The 14865-nt window shown below is 30.1% G+C and overlaps 1 long non-coding RNA gene across 1 annotated transcript; it reads right to left on the reverse strand.

Moving 5' to 3' along the window:
- Positions 1-4287: 4287 nt before the first annotated feature.
- LOC136276437 (uncharacterized) lies at positions 4288-5667 on the reverse strand. The gene is made up of 3 exons (XR_010714879.1): positions 5602-5667; positions 5090-5259; positions 4288-4702 (listed from the first exon to the last, which is right to left on the reverse strand). It is a non-coding gene; the product is annotated as an uncharacterized lncRNA (long non-coding RNA).
- Positions 5668-14865: the final 9198 nt, after the last annotated feature.

Below are 14865 nucleotides of genomic sequence, written 5' to 3' on the forward strand. Positions count from 1 at the left end.
CATGCACAATATCAAATGCTATCCTGCAAGGCATAATTGAAAGAGCGTTTCATTTTCTCATTGCGATGTTACTTCGCGTGGTACACAGACTTACATTAAATAATGATAATGAGAAAAAAGTAACGCTTATGCAAAAAGTTCATGCATATTAGCATTTTAATGCAAATGCATTTCTCATTTTTTGATTAAAGCTTCGATATACATGTATGTTAAAATTATAGTTTAAGGGCATAATATAATATGTGTAAGTAAAAAGGGTTAACGTAATTTAGATGTTTTACCATTAATATAAAAACTTATATAACAAGTTCAATGGAGGGTAAAAAAAGTAGAAGTTTTCACCAAACCCCATATTTTGTTAACTCGATTAAGCAAAAATAACAATTAAATTGGAATTATTCAGAAAGTTACAGAAACGTACGACTGCGTCATGTTGTTGCTTTAGAACGCGATATACTGGACTAAGTATTCATATAAATATATTTTCATAATTATATGATTGTTTCAAAGGTTAGCAATATAAAACACTTTATTTAGTGAGGCTATTTCGGCATGTTTTGGTGTCTTTTATAAGCTCATTAATCTATTTATTGATAAGTTGAATGCCGTCAAAATTAAATGTCGAAGAATTTATTGCAACATATTGTGTATGGTGTGTGTGTGTGTGTGTGTGTGTGTGTGTGTGTGTGTGTGTGTGTGTGTGTGTGTGGATATCCTGAAATTGAATGAATAATCGAATCTCTGGTAAAGACCATATATACAGATTGAAATTAAATAAATAAACTAAGAAAAATATTTTTTTATTTCGGGTACTATTCATTTGACGTTTTTCAAAAACTGCATTCTTTGTGATTTTTAATATCATTTTTCGTTATCATCAAATAATCTAAGCTTATATGGTTCCAAGCCAAAAGGTTTAGACTTTCTTTTTCTTTCTTTTAAAATGAAGTTTAAAAAACATTAAAAGCAATCAGAAATGTATGTTTTTCTTAGTAATTTTATATTTAATCTTTCAAATGCACTTTGAAGAATCATCATGAGTTTCAGTTAAAACTCTTCATGTACATGTAAACTTTCATACATGTATTATTTCGAACGTAATTAAATCTACATCGTTTCATCGTGTTGTATTACAAATATAGTTAAACTTAAATCATATATTGATTAAAGTATTTACTGAAATAATACAAAACTGTGTAAATCTTGGTTGTATCATATTTGTTTGTTTGTTTTTGTGGGGGTTTTTTTTGCATTCGTTTATTGATACTTTAAATTTGTAGTTTTTTTTATCACTATAAAATGTGCCACACCGATAAAGATAAAGACAATGAGTGTAGTTTGGACCTTAAACAATATTTTATTGAGTGAATCGTTCGGATGGACAGTCGTATTAAAAAATTTGAACAATTTTTTATTTTACAAAACAAGTGTACAAGTAAACTTGTGCTTGTACTTGTGTACAAGTAAACAAGTAAGACAAATGTAAATATTCGAGCAGCAACAAACTCTATAGGTAGTTTGCTCACAGCACTAACCACATACATCGTACTTGATTTTTATTATAAAACCTGCTCTAAATTCTCTAAATATTAACATTATTTACAACGTCTATTGAGATAGTCCATGCGCAGAAAGCAATGAAGACCACACTATCTGTGAAAATTGACACAGGTTACGCATGTAGTTTACCGAAAAAAACTGATTGAAACAACAAATGACGCCAGATTTCACTTTTTGGCTGCGATGTTTTTCCGGTATTGCATTTCTTCTTAACTTATTTAAATATTTTTTAAAAGCAGAATTTTAAATATAATCATTAATTTATCAATGAACCTGGTAGGCATTCATTTAGGGATAAATTTTAATGAATATGGTAAAAGAAAAAGCTTCTGATTTAATAATCTTATCTTAGACCTATCCTGTGTATATTACTAGACATATTTTTTTAATACGCCCGAAAAATCGTGAAATCAAAAATTAAGCAAAGTAATCAGTATAACAATATGTACTTTAAACATTTAAGTAAGTCAAGCAGAGTACAGATTATTTTTAATGAATATAAAGAAAAACAATTTATGCTTTAATCATAACGATTTCTGACCGACGGAAGTCTTGAAAATATTAAAGTTTACCTTTTTAAACCAGCTTTTAACTCGATATTGATTTCATACTCATATGCATAACGCCTCAAACAAGTTATTTTCGATTTTCTTTGCATATCATCCGTTTAAACCATGATGCCATGACGTAAACGAAGCAAAGAAAAATTACATTACAATGTATTTGAACATCGAATAAATGTACGAGGATTTATTGGGTGATTGACCAAATTTAGCTTTGGTTTATTGCGTTACCTTTATAGTCAAATCCACACTTTGCAAAAATTGTTTCCCTTTGCAGAGTCATTCGCAAGGTCAAGATGGATAACCCATCTTTTTCTTCTTTATGCAGTCAATTATTTTTGGCGTCCTGCGATGAAATCATTTAAAATTAATTTATTCCTTCAATACGTGTGTTGCTCCAGCTTGGTGAAATCAAAATACAGAACGGAGACAGATTTTTAATGTAAAATGACAAAGTTATAAACTTTTAAACTACAAAAGCTACTGTAAGATATATATTGGTTTTCCCCTAAAGATGGCTGCCAAGAGACATAACTTTTGTAACGTGTGGATTAGTCTGTTCGGTAAATTCTGCAGAATAAAACACAATAACACAAACAGAATATTCAATAAAATCTCAGGCATTATTTTTAAATTGCCTATAAAAAAACGGACTATTGATGGCATACCCGGTATTTGCGATAAAATGATGTGTATGTGCATTTGTTGTACATGTTTCGAGTTAATGGCAAACAGTGAAGACAAAAATCAAAATAAAAGTCTGGTGAATAAAAATCACAATAAAAGACACTACTTTTATCCTGTTTGAAAAATTGAAATGTTCATACATCGAATCGACATTGTACTAAACACGTCAATCAATTGCCGTCAATAATTCTGTAGATGTTCAATAGCAGAAGTAAAAAAGAAATCTACTTTTCTATTTCTTTATTATGTACATAACTGTACAGTGTAAAACAACATTCCTGTCCTTGGTAGAAAAACACTTATTTAGCTTGTTAATGACTGTCTCTGGAAAAATGTCGGTTGAATGCAAGGCGCAAAAAAGGATCAGCTTCTGAATAGAAATAATATATGCTCATAGAATATTTTGGACTCAAACCCAATCTATGCTGATGAATGATACATGGAAGTAGTATTTACGGGCAGCACAGATCGAATAACCAAGTGGCAATATATAGGCAATTGCAATAAGATGTGCATTGGTTAAAAATCTCACTTTCCGATTTTTTAAAATAAATTTTCTTTAACAAAAATCGAGCAGATTTTGCAGGAAATTAAAAAAAAATACAAAAAGTTAAACTTCAAAGTTAAATGTTTACTTGTACACTTCATAAATCCAAGAATTTTTTTTTCTACTTTTAATGATGAAAATATTATGCTTGTTTCATATATTTGCTTGAAGGCTGATGTATCTACAGTCTGCCTAATAATTTCTACTCTTGATGTTGAAAATTGTATAGCTGTTAATACAGTTGCTTTGAGGCTGATGTAAATACAGGTACATCATGTTCTATTGTTATAGAAATTCAGTGTATGGTTATAAAGCCTTCTTATTCCCGAGACTTACATCACAGCCATCAGACAATACATGGCCCAGGCCAACAGTTGAAGTCTGAAGGAGCTCTACCTGGATGTAATTCTTAGATGTTCATCATGAATGTTTCATTTCATTGTGTCTGAACCATTTTAAAATTGATATATTATGTTTCCTGGCGATGGGTTTGAACTTGATTCATTTTATGATCTGATCAACTATTCAGATTTGTGTTTCCTAAATTTTGGAATTTTCAATGATATATTAGAATAATTTTTTTGTTTTGAAAAAATAATATAGTCTCAAAATCCAGACTTTAATTTTGGTAAAGGCTAGCTTTGGCTTATTAAATATATGTAACTGCTGTCGTGTGATTTCACTGGAAATTTCCATACACATGAAGCAAATTGCTTATTAATTTTAGTGTTTTTAGTGACATACAATCCAATCTATATATACCTACACGTCTTGCATTTTGAAAATTAAAAAGGAATGCAATATTGCAACAATTTTGGAAAAAATAACACTACATTAATAGAAATACAAGAGCTCTTTTTGTCAAAATTATAAAAATAGTTTGCATACGCTGTGTGTTGAATATTTATCAGTAAGGACTAACCAAGTAAAGACTTGTAATTCTTTATTATCAATTACAGTTTATAACCAGAGAATGACGTGTACTGACTACTTAGATAAGTTGGTCCACTAAAAACTCCGATCCAAACTTTATCTCCTTGCTTTAGCTTCACAACTGTCATTTTGCTACAAAGAAGGTGGGTTTTAGAATTCACATCACGACAATAGTTCCATGATTTAAACTGGTAATTCACGACAAGTGAAGTGTAGGCAATCTTGCCTAGGAATGTAAGAGTGGTCCAGTCAAACACGTAGATCCCGCCGCTAGGGGCCGTGAAAATTCCGGTAGATGGGTTATATCCAAGTCCTTCGTTTAGATCAACTGTTTCGAACACAACCCGAGCTTTTGTCGCAAGATTTCTTTTAACATCTTTTAATCGAACATCAAAAGCAACCGCTCGGTGGTCTAAAATCATCATTAAAAAATAGGTCAGAAACGCGTACCTGTAATTTTTGATTTTTTAATTAAACATCAAAAGCAATCACCCAATGATCTAAAAGTAAGATTATTTTCATTAACAAAGAAGATATACCTGATACATTTATGGGATGTACTTACTTGTATCCCAGTACCAATACATTATAGTTTTAAAAGTAATTTTCCAAATTATTTCACAAAAAAAGTTCTTTGTCTAGAGCAAATTGTACACGTATTTGTATGATGATAGAAGCAAAATAATTCAAGAGTTCAATAAATATAACTGTTTTGTCCATCTATTGATTTTGCTCTTGCAACAAACGTTTAAAACGACAAAGCAATTATCTAAAACTTATTACGAAAAAGAAGTCATACTCGTCTTAGTAGTATTTCTACAGTTGTGTCTGACGAATCCAACAGCCAGACAGGTCTCCTCCACGCTCTTGTAATCCTCTCTGAAAAATTTCAGACCTGGTTTTGGTGACACCTTGTCACATAATCCACACTGTATTGTTATCATCAGTACCACACATATCAACAACATCCTGAAACTCATAAAAATGTCAGTGTAAAATTCCAGTACAGCACGTATAGTTTACGCAGATTTTATCTCGGACGAGATAGTTATCTTGACTTAACGTGATCAGCTATGTTGACCAAAAAATTATGTGGATGGCAGAAATATGCCACCATATTTTCGTTTAAAAGTAAATTGATTCACTTTAAAAGAAGTTATGATTAAAAGACAAACGGATAGAAAGGTGAAGGCAATGATGATAAATTTAAAAGTACATGTATATCCCAAGTACTAGCATACCCAATAACAAGTTACATTTATTTAACAAAAAACACAAAAATAGGCAGACTTAAACAAAACCAATACTCACTTGTAAGCTCGGCAACTTTCAGTTCCTACTGGTAAATAACTCTGTATGATAACTTTGAAGAACCATTATATATACAAAGGTATTTCATTAAACTGGAAACTTTATATTGCACTTTGCAACAGCTTGGATATTATACTGAAATATAATGCTAGAACTGAAATATAAATGGAAGAGTCTACATGTTATTGGTACATATACATAGACACAGTACTGAATACAAAAGTTTTAAACGTCGTATTTAACAGTATTTTAAGATGTTTGTTACAAGACCCAAACATTGTTGATTATGATAAGCTAAATAAAGAAAAAATTAAACATACGACAATTTTACTAGAGTAATATAGTAGTCATTGTTAAGAAACATAACCATTTTATCCTTGTCGTGATCATGTTTTCTAGAATAATGTTAATTGATTTTGAATGTGATAAAGTGTATCTTTTTGTTTGAAGGAAATCATAAATAATACTGTTTGATGATATAAAATAACACACATTTTCTTCAAAAGTATTCACAAGGTAGACATATCAAACCGTTTTAACAATTAATTAATTGGTCTCTACAGTGAAACCATGCGTATGCATAAAAATGGGAATGTTCAGTTGGTGTCAAATCTTCTGCATGTATTAGAATGACAAAGGAATGAAAGGGTTGTTCTAGAATAATCTGCCTACTCAAATCATAAGTCAAAGTTTAACTTAACGTCTCTTATTGAGTCCACATTATGACATCATTGTTCATGAGTAAAACGCAAAAATTGTGTCTCTGGAAAAGTCGAAAAAAGACTTAGATTTCGAGACGTTTTTTAATATCTTCTTTCAATGCTTTTTAATTTCATAATATAAGTTTATATTTCTTCTATTTTACTAAATTCAATATCTAAAAGATTGGTTTCTTGATAATGTTTTTATTTTTCATCTAATAATTTGATAAGACATACGTGATACTAGTCTAACTCCTGATTAAAACACTGTTGACAAATATTTTGTTGGTTGTTTTCATTTAAATTACTTTCCATTGAATACTTGAAAAGTTTTTATTGAGTTAATGGACAATGCACACAGAAATACGCCACTCATTTAATGAATGAGTTAACTCTGTCCAACAGATGTATGGCGGCCAATACGGCGGCGCCCATGAGCTGGAAGAAAAGCTCTTAGTACCCCTAATTCAACTTCAATTTTTAAATGTTTTTTTTTTTTATACGTGTTATCATTATCCCTCGCTTTACAAGACTTGGATCGCCCGCCTCCCCTTTTGTTCTGTATTATTCGTACATGATTGATTGATCTTACTCATGGTAAAAACAATGATATTGAGTTCTGTAAAAATGTCTATATATTCATTATATAGCCAAAGAGAACTTTAGATTTTAACTACAGATACTATGTTTAACAGTGCTATCGTTGTGGCGAGCGCAGCAAGAATTACACATACCTTGCATCAATGTCAACTTAGTGTTTACTTATCAACGAATGTCAAAGAAATTTTGAGAGAGAGAGAGAGAGAGAGAGAGAGAGAGAGAAAGAGAGAGAGAGAGAGAGATTTGAGATTTAATCAATAAAATGCTTTCTTTGATGATTCATTCCGGTTATGAAGGTACTGACATTGCAAAAAAATGCACAACCCGCGTAATTTTTTCTACAATGATCGTTACCTTCATAAGCCGCATAAATCATCAAAGAAGCATTTTATTGTTTATGTTTACATCTTTCTTTTAACAATAATTAATAAATTGATTATAAAAATTAAGTAAAATTCACTAAACTACTGTTAATGTACATAAGTACGTCAGCTAAAAGAAACAGCCAAATCGTCTCCTGTGAGGCTTTCACTCTAACATTTTCATGATTACACTGTATTTCGTGGAATCCGTGATTTTTCTTAGGTCGCTGTAGGTTTCCAATAATCGATAAACATGGCGTGTCGATTTCAGTCCTGTCAGTTTTAGCCGCTGTAGATTTCGACCAATCGATGAACGGGGCATGTAGATTTCAATCTGTCTGTTTCTATAGAGCTATGAATTGAATATAAGTTTCTGTAAGAAGTAGAAGGAATCAAATTTGGTAGATGTTAATATTATTTGATAATATTTCTAAGTTTTAAAAAATTCTTTAAGAGTACATAGACTTGCTTCTCTAAAACCTTTCTTTACTTTTGGAGAGAATTGATCAATCTGTTAAATACAATTTGTGTTTAATTTGGTCAAAAGTGTAAACAATAATTAAATACAGTATTTTTTTGTTCTTTATTTTTTCCTGTTGCATATTATTTTTTTAATAATTTGGGGGTTTTTTTGCATTCTAATTACAAACGTTATCCGCGCCCTTGATCCTTGTTTGTAGGTGTGTAATTTCCCATTTTCAAATTTAATGGTTTAACTATATGCAATATCTGCATACAATTTTTAACCGTTATTTCCTCTACTTTTTTTTTATTTAATTCAAAATGACCTATTTTTATTTCCTCCCTACTTATACTTACTGTACATGCATGCAAAATTAGCTTTAAATTGGATATATATGATAGATAGATTTGATAGTAAAGTATGACTCTTGCTAGTGTGTATGTATATATATATATATATATATATATATATATATATATATATATATATATATATATATATATATATATATATATATATATATATATATATATATATATATATATATATATATATACATACATACATACATACATACTTACATACATATACATATAATATATATATATTTATCTCATACGTGTGGTGTATATTACCCGTGTGATAAACCTTTGCTATATCAAACGGGTGATGCTTTATCAAATACTTCCGGTCCGAACTATTTTTGACACAGCCCCTCGCTTCAACGCTTCAGTGACCTAATTTTGAAGATTTGCTAGTACTTTTAACATAACGATATCTTCTACAAAAATTGATATAAAATGGATTTTGTCAAAGATTTAAATTACAAATATGGAGAAAAAAAACATAACTGTGTAGCATAGGCGTCGGAACCGGGGGCTTTTTTTGCAAAGCTATACAGAACCGTAACCACAAGACCCTTTTTTCTTGTTTGTCAAGATTTTTGATAAGTTTAGCCCCCTTCCAACTTTCAATTTGCTTTGTGAAGTTTATAAAACTGCAAATTACAGTAACTATCAAGGAGTTCATCCTGACGATGGATTCTGATGGAGTTTTTGCAAAAATAGATCGTCTATCATTCTAACTGAGCTTAGTTGTTTACAGACTGATGCTGAGAACAAAGTGGTGGCGGGTGTAGTTACACTCCCGGTCGATCTTAATGCCACCAGCTTCCACTGACTGTTCACTTTGTACTTTTACATAGAGGGAGAAGGGCCAGGCAAGGACCACAGGTTCTACGAGAGAAGGGAGGCTTTCATCTCCTAAGATCTTGGATAAATGTGACCATTGACAATTCCAGTGTTGTCAGACTTACAATTACCAGATGTTTGTCTAGTATAAGAAAATGCATATTAACAATTGTATTTGCTCTACTATCGGCAAAATAGTATTTAATAGCAGAATTGTTTGAAACTGAAACGAACTTTGTGAAACTATAATTCATAGACTATTTCTTCATGCCACGGGAAAATGATTGATGTACAGTTATAAACGTATTTAGTGGATACAATTGGTAATTAAATATTTGGATATTTTTTAATCATGTATTTGAACAAAATGTTTCGTGCCAATTGGTTTTGAACTTGAATACTTTCCTTCTGATCAATCGTTTATGATGAAATATTTTGGAATTTTTTGTCCGGTATATTAGATATTGATTAAGAATTATATTCAACCAAATTATATTGAAGAAAATATAATCCTATAGAAAATTATTATCAAACACGGTATGATTTCGAGAAATTATTATTTCTTGCTTATGAAATATTTTTCATTCCGAAAAGAAATCATACATTTACATGTAACGCAATTTTGCTCTTTCCATGGACTTTTTAAAAATTTGTCAAATAGGGTTTTATTTTGAACTTTATATGGTAATTATGCGTAATTACTTGTATTTCCTGACTGATCTAAACTTACATGGTTACAACAAAACCACTGATGTGTTATATAAAACCCCCTCCCACTCTACAAAGTTTGCAAAAAAAAAATATTGATGTTTTTATACGAATCTAAAAAGTAATGATTTCTGTCCATCTTGTAAAGATAAAAATAGTTAAAACAAAAGACATAAGTGAAATCTTTATTAGGATAAACAGCGAACTAGGGAGATGCATATCATTAGAACTAATTCTTATATAGTAGTAACTGTTGTTTTTACAGCGGATTGCAGAATACAGAGTTTTCAAAAACTTGCAAGATTGTACAATAGGGTATACAATTCGGTCAGCCAGTATCATCATTTCTACAGTTTGTTCACGTAACTACTCGGGAATGACATAAATTAAGTGAGTTTTATCTAGTAAACATCTGTACTATGTGAGCTTTTTAAAAATATTTTTTCAACCGAATTTTATCCGATATAAGTTTTTGCTATAATTATTTTGTTGAATTGATTAAACATTCACAGCACAACAATACTACAACAAAACTCTTTTATGGCATTATTTTCAAGGGACCATAGAAAAAAACCTTTGTTATAACAAAAAATCGTTATGCGTTTATAGAAAATTTGTAAGAAAAAATATGACAAATTCATTTTAAAATCATCAGCTGACAGTACTGACAGTACTTCAAACTATCGTAAGTTATAAAATCAAAATCACCGCCTTATGCAAAAATATCAATATCACTTTTTCATTTAATTTTTTTGTAAAGTGTCTTTATATTGTGTATTTTATATATGCATCTTAGTTCTTCATAGATCTTCAATGAAATTGTGACGGTAAATATTAGTTATATAGATAGTAAGATACGTTAAATAAAATTTTGTCAGCGGGAGTCTTAAGATTTCTTCGTTATAGCCGTGAATTCGCTATAGCCGTGTTTGTACTCGCGTTTTGCTTATAAGACCAGAGCTGTATGTACCTGCAATTGAGGATCCACAATGTCATCAATAACATTTTAACCGGAAGAGAATTTCACGAAGGAATATGATGACAGTACTTAATTGGGCATGGTCACCATTTTTGTCAAAAATTATTATTTCGATTTTAATGTTTAAAATGGTTCAGTAAGGCATTTTTAATAGGCAATTAAAATTTGAGTGTCATTCGTTCCGTTATAAGCGAGTTACAGAGCTTTCTATTCATCGCTATGTAAACAAAGCTTTTGTTTTGCAAATAATAAAAACGGAAATTTTTATTTTTCTGCCTTTATTATTTGCAATGCTTAAGTAATGCATTTCTAATGACTAAATAAAATTTGAGAGTCTGTCGTAGAGTTGAGTTATGTGCAAGATACAGGGCTCACTATTCTCTGTCATATAAACAAGGCTCGTGGCCTTTTTTTGTTTAAATGGGTTCAATTTAACAGTAAAAAAAATCTTTTTGAAGCTTATTTGTATATCTTCATATTCATTGTAAGCATTAATAAACAGTTCCTAACGTTTAACACATTCATTTTAGGTCTAAAATTGTAATTTTTACTCCAACATTCAAAATGTAAACAAAAGCTTTGTTAACATAACAAGGAATTGTAAGCTCAGCAACTCGCTTATAACGCAACGAATGCCACTCAAAGTTTGGTTGCTTATTAAAAAAAGCCTTATTGAAGCATTGTAAAATTAAAATCGGAAAAATATTTTTTGACCAAGTTCGTGATCATGCCCCATTAAAGCAAATACGAATTGAATGTATGCCTTTCTATATTAAATTCTTTTACAAATTGAAATCATGCATATACATGCAGCTGAGTTTGTTTTATGATTAAGCGTTCGAAGAATTTTTTTTTTTCAAAATAAAAAACAAGAGGCTTTGCAAGGAGTGAAATATTCCTTTTCGAAACTGTGTTTTATTTGTCTTTCAAAGTGATTGTCTGCATTAATCAGATGACGCTCTAATTAGAAGTATCATAATGAGGTATAATAAAATGCCTTATTGAATTTTGATATTTTACATAATATAAAATAAAGATGATGAGTTGGATATATAATGATGCTGGTGACCTCAGAATGTATGGGTAATATATGTCAAACAAGTGAATGCATATGCATGCAATTTTGGATACCAAATTATGATATTAAAAAAATATATGAGTTAATTTGAACAGAAGCCAACAGAGGATTTTAACTCATGATCTGCGGTTTACAAGTTCCATTTTATCTGAGCTATTGCGGTATACAAGCAAATCGATTGACACAAACAATTTAATCATTTAACGAGGCCGGGTCTAATTTGTTCTGCCCTGGATTTTTTAATGAATTTTTTACAAGAATTTTTACTAATATTATTATTATTATAATTATTATTATTATTATTATTATTATTATTATTATTATTATTATTTTAATATGAAAAAAAACAGACATTTACCACATCGTTTGTTTAGGGGGTCATCTCAATTTGATTAATTTTTAACATAGGACTCCTCTGGAATTTTGCTTGGAAATTTACTTTTTTTAACTTCTGCCCTATGGATTTCTTTTTCTGTTCTACATATGAAAGTTATTGCTAAAAGGCATCAATTGGTCAAATAAAAAACCCTTCTACCTCCAGGTTTGTTTCTGGGGTCTTATCAAAGTTGTTTTTTTTTGTATGCCAAATTTCCTAGATTTTTCAGATAATGGCTATTTTGTATTTAACAAAGGCGAAAATGGTGAACTTTGTAGTATCATTAAAATATTTAGACACATTTAAGTAATAAATCTATATATAACATCACATATTTAGGGTCATTTTTTTTATAAAATATATTATATCTCCGGTTTTGACGTTTGTGTCTTAAAAAGTAAAAAAGGCTTGAAGTAGTGAGCTACATTGTCCTTGGAGATGCGCAAAATATTTCTGTAAATAATAAAAAGATAAACAAATGTGTATAATACGAGAAAACACTCGCGATAGGTATAGCTATAAATCAATGATTTGTAAACTAAAACAACCTTGTTATGTTCTCACAACAGCTGGCATATTTTAAACGTAAACAAAATGTACCAGCTGTTAAAAGATCATACGTTAGATTTTTTTTCAAGTAGGATGAAAGAGCGTAATGATGTGTATACAGCAAAAATCAGGATCTTTTCATGGGATAAAAATGTCAACCACTGTAGTCTTTGATATCGTCAGCTTAATCTCCAGGCAAATTTATTAGTTAACGGGAGGGGCGTAAGAGTGTATGATATCATCTTTTGTATATATTAAATAATGATTATATTTCTGGCTTCTTATTACATTCTCTGCTGTATCCAAAATTAAAAAATAAATAAATTAAAAAAAATAATAGATCAAATAAATTATTTGTTTGGACGAATATGTTATTTATGCGGACGACTCTGAAATTGTTCGGACAAATTAGGGTTTGTTCGGACGCAATAGTAATTTGTTCTGACGAAATAAGATTTGTTCGGACAAAGAAGTTATTTGTTTGGACGAATAAGGACTTGTTCAGACGAATTAGCTATTTGTTAGAACGAACAACTTATTTTTTCTGATTAATTAGGATTTGCTCGGCAGAGTTGGGGTCAATTACTTTGAAAAGTAATTAATTACTTTCAAATACATTGACAATTTTATCAATTACTTGCAATTACAATTACATTGATTTTTTAAAATGTAATTAATTACTCTCAATTACTTTGATAAATGTAATTAATTACATTTCAATTACTTTAGTTCTATTTTTTTAAATCTTGAGATCATATACATATATTCACGACATTAAGATATACAGGGCTTTATGTACGGTTATGTTTTTAAAGGTTGTATAGTTCAGTTCAGATCAGATTTCTTGAAAATTTTCTTTAATTTTAAATTCATTAAGTACCATTGACTTCATTTTTGGTTCTGAATAATATTTTTTCTATAGTGAATTAATTTTTATTAACATATTAAAACTATGTTTATTGAGAAAGTACAACTTTTGGCAGTACAGAATATCTGTATATAAATAATAATTGCTATAATTCACAAGAATGAGATATTTTGATTCCCTTGAGTCTAAAATCAATTGAGGTTTTTGGGTATTGGAGGAGTTCACACCTCCACAAAATTAGATCTTTACCTATTGCTCTGGGCAGTGTGTCATACTGTATAAACATATGAAACATTATGGGACATCTAATTATTGTATAAACAAAAGTCCATGCCAAACATGTATAAAATTTATTTATCATTATAAGACACCTTTATTATATCTTAAACTTGGAAAAAAGTAATTGAGATGTAATTGAAAAGTAATTGAAAATACACAATATTTTTGGAATGTATTTAAATACATTCAAGTACTTGTAATTGAAGACAGACTCAATTACCAATTACTTACAATTACTTTAAAAATGTAATTAATTACACTCAATTACAAATACTTTTTTCAATTACCCCATCCCTGTTGCTCGGACGAATTATAGTCTGTCCCAAACTATTGCTTCCAACAATTTTTGATGATTTTTAATAAAAAAACATATACATGTGAAAGAAATACAATTGAAATCGATGAAAGGGAATATATCCAAGATATCTTCATTGAACAATTATCCCTTTTCACTTATAAAATTTCACAGGAACGAAAGCAATTTTCTTACGGAGATTTGTAATGGGAAATGTTTACATCTTTTCTCCATTCGGAATACACTCGGAATACATCGCGCAATTTTATAACATTATCATCCGGGCTTATTAATGGCTGATGCAATGCAAAATCTCTGTAGACTTTCAATTTTTGGATGTGTATTGAAACCTGAAGCAGTAAAGGAGGCGTTTCAAAACAGATAATCTGGACATTTTTCCCATTAGTGGATGAACGTAGGTTGAGCACAAAGGTATTTACTATTATTGAAATATCAAGCAAAAAGTGGTGGAAGCAAAAACACGGGACAGAGTATAGTTATTAATTGTTCGGACGAATTAGTTATTTGTTCAGATTAATGAGCTAATGGGTCTGAATAAGTAACGATTATAACAGAGGGAGAGAAAGGGTGAAATAGAGAAAAAGAGATAGAAAAAAGAGAGAAAGAGATTTTCATAATCATGGATACGCGAATGTGAAAAGTCTAAATAGGTTTAAAAGATCATACGCAGATCCAGGAATTTTTCTCGATAAGGGGAGGGAGGGGAGTGGGTCCGAAAAAAATTGTTTTGCCCCCTCCTCCGTCCCCCTCTAGATACCAATGTAAAGAGACCCATTCTAGGCAACGAAGGTTTTT

This window comes from Magallana gigas, chromosome 6, assembly GCF_963853765.1.
Source record: "Magallana gigas chromosome 6, xbMagGiga1.1, whole genome shotgun sequence".
Lineage (NCBI taxonomy): Eukaryota > Metazoa > Mollusca > Bivalvia > Ostreida > Ostreidae > Magallana > Magallana gigas.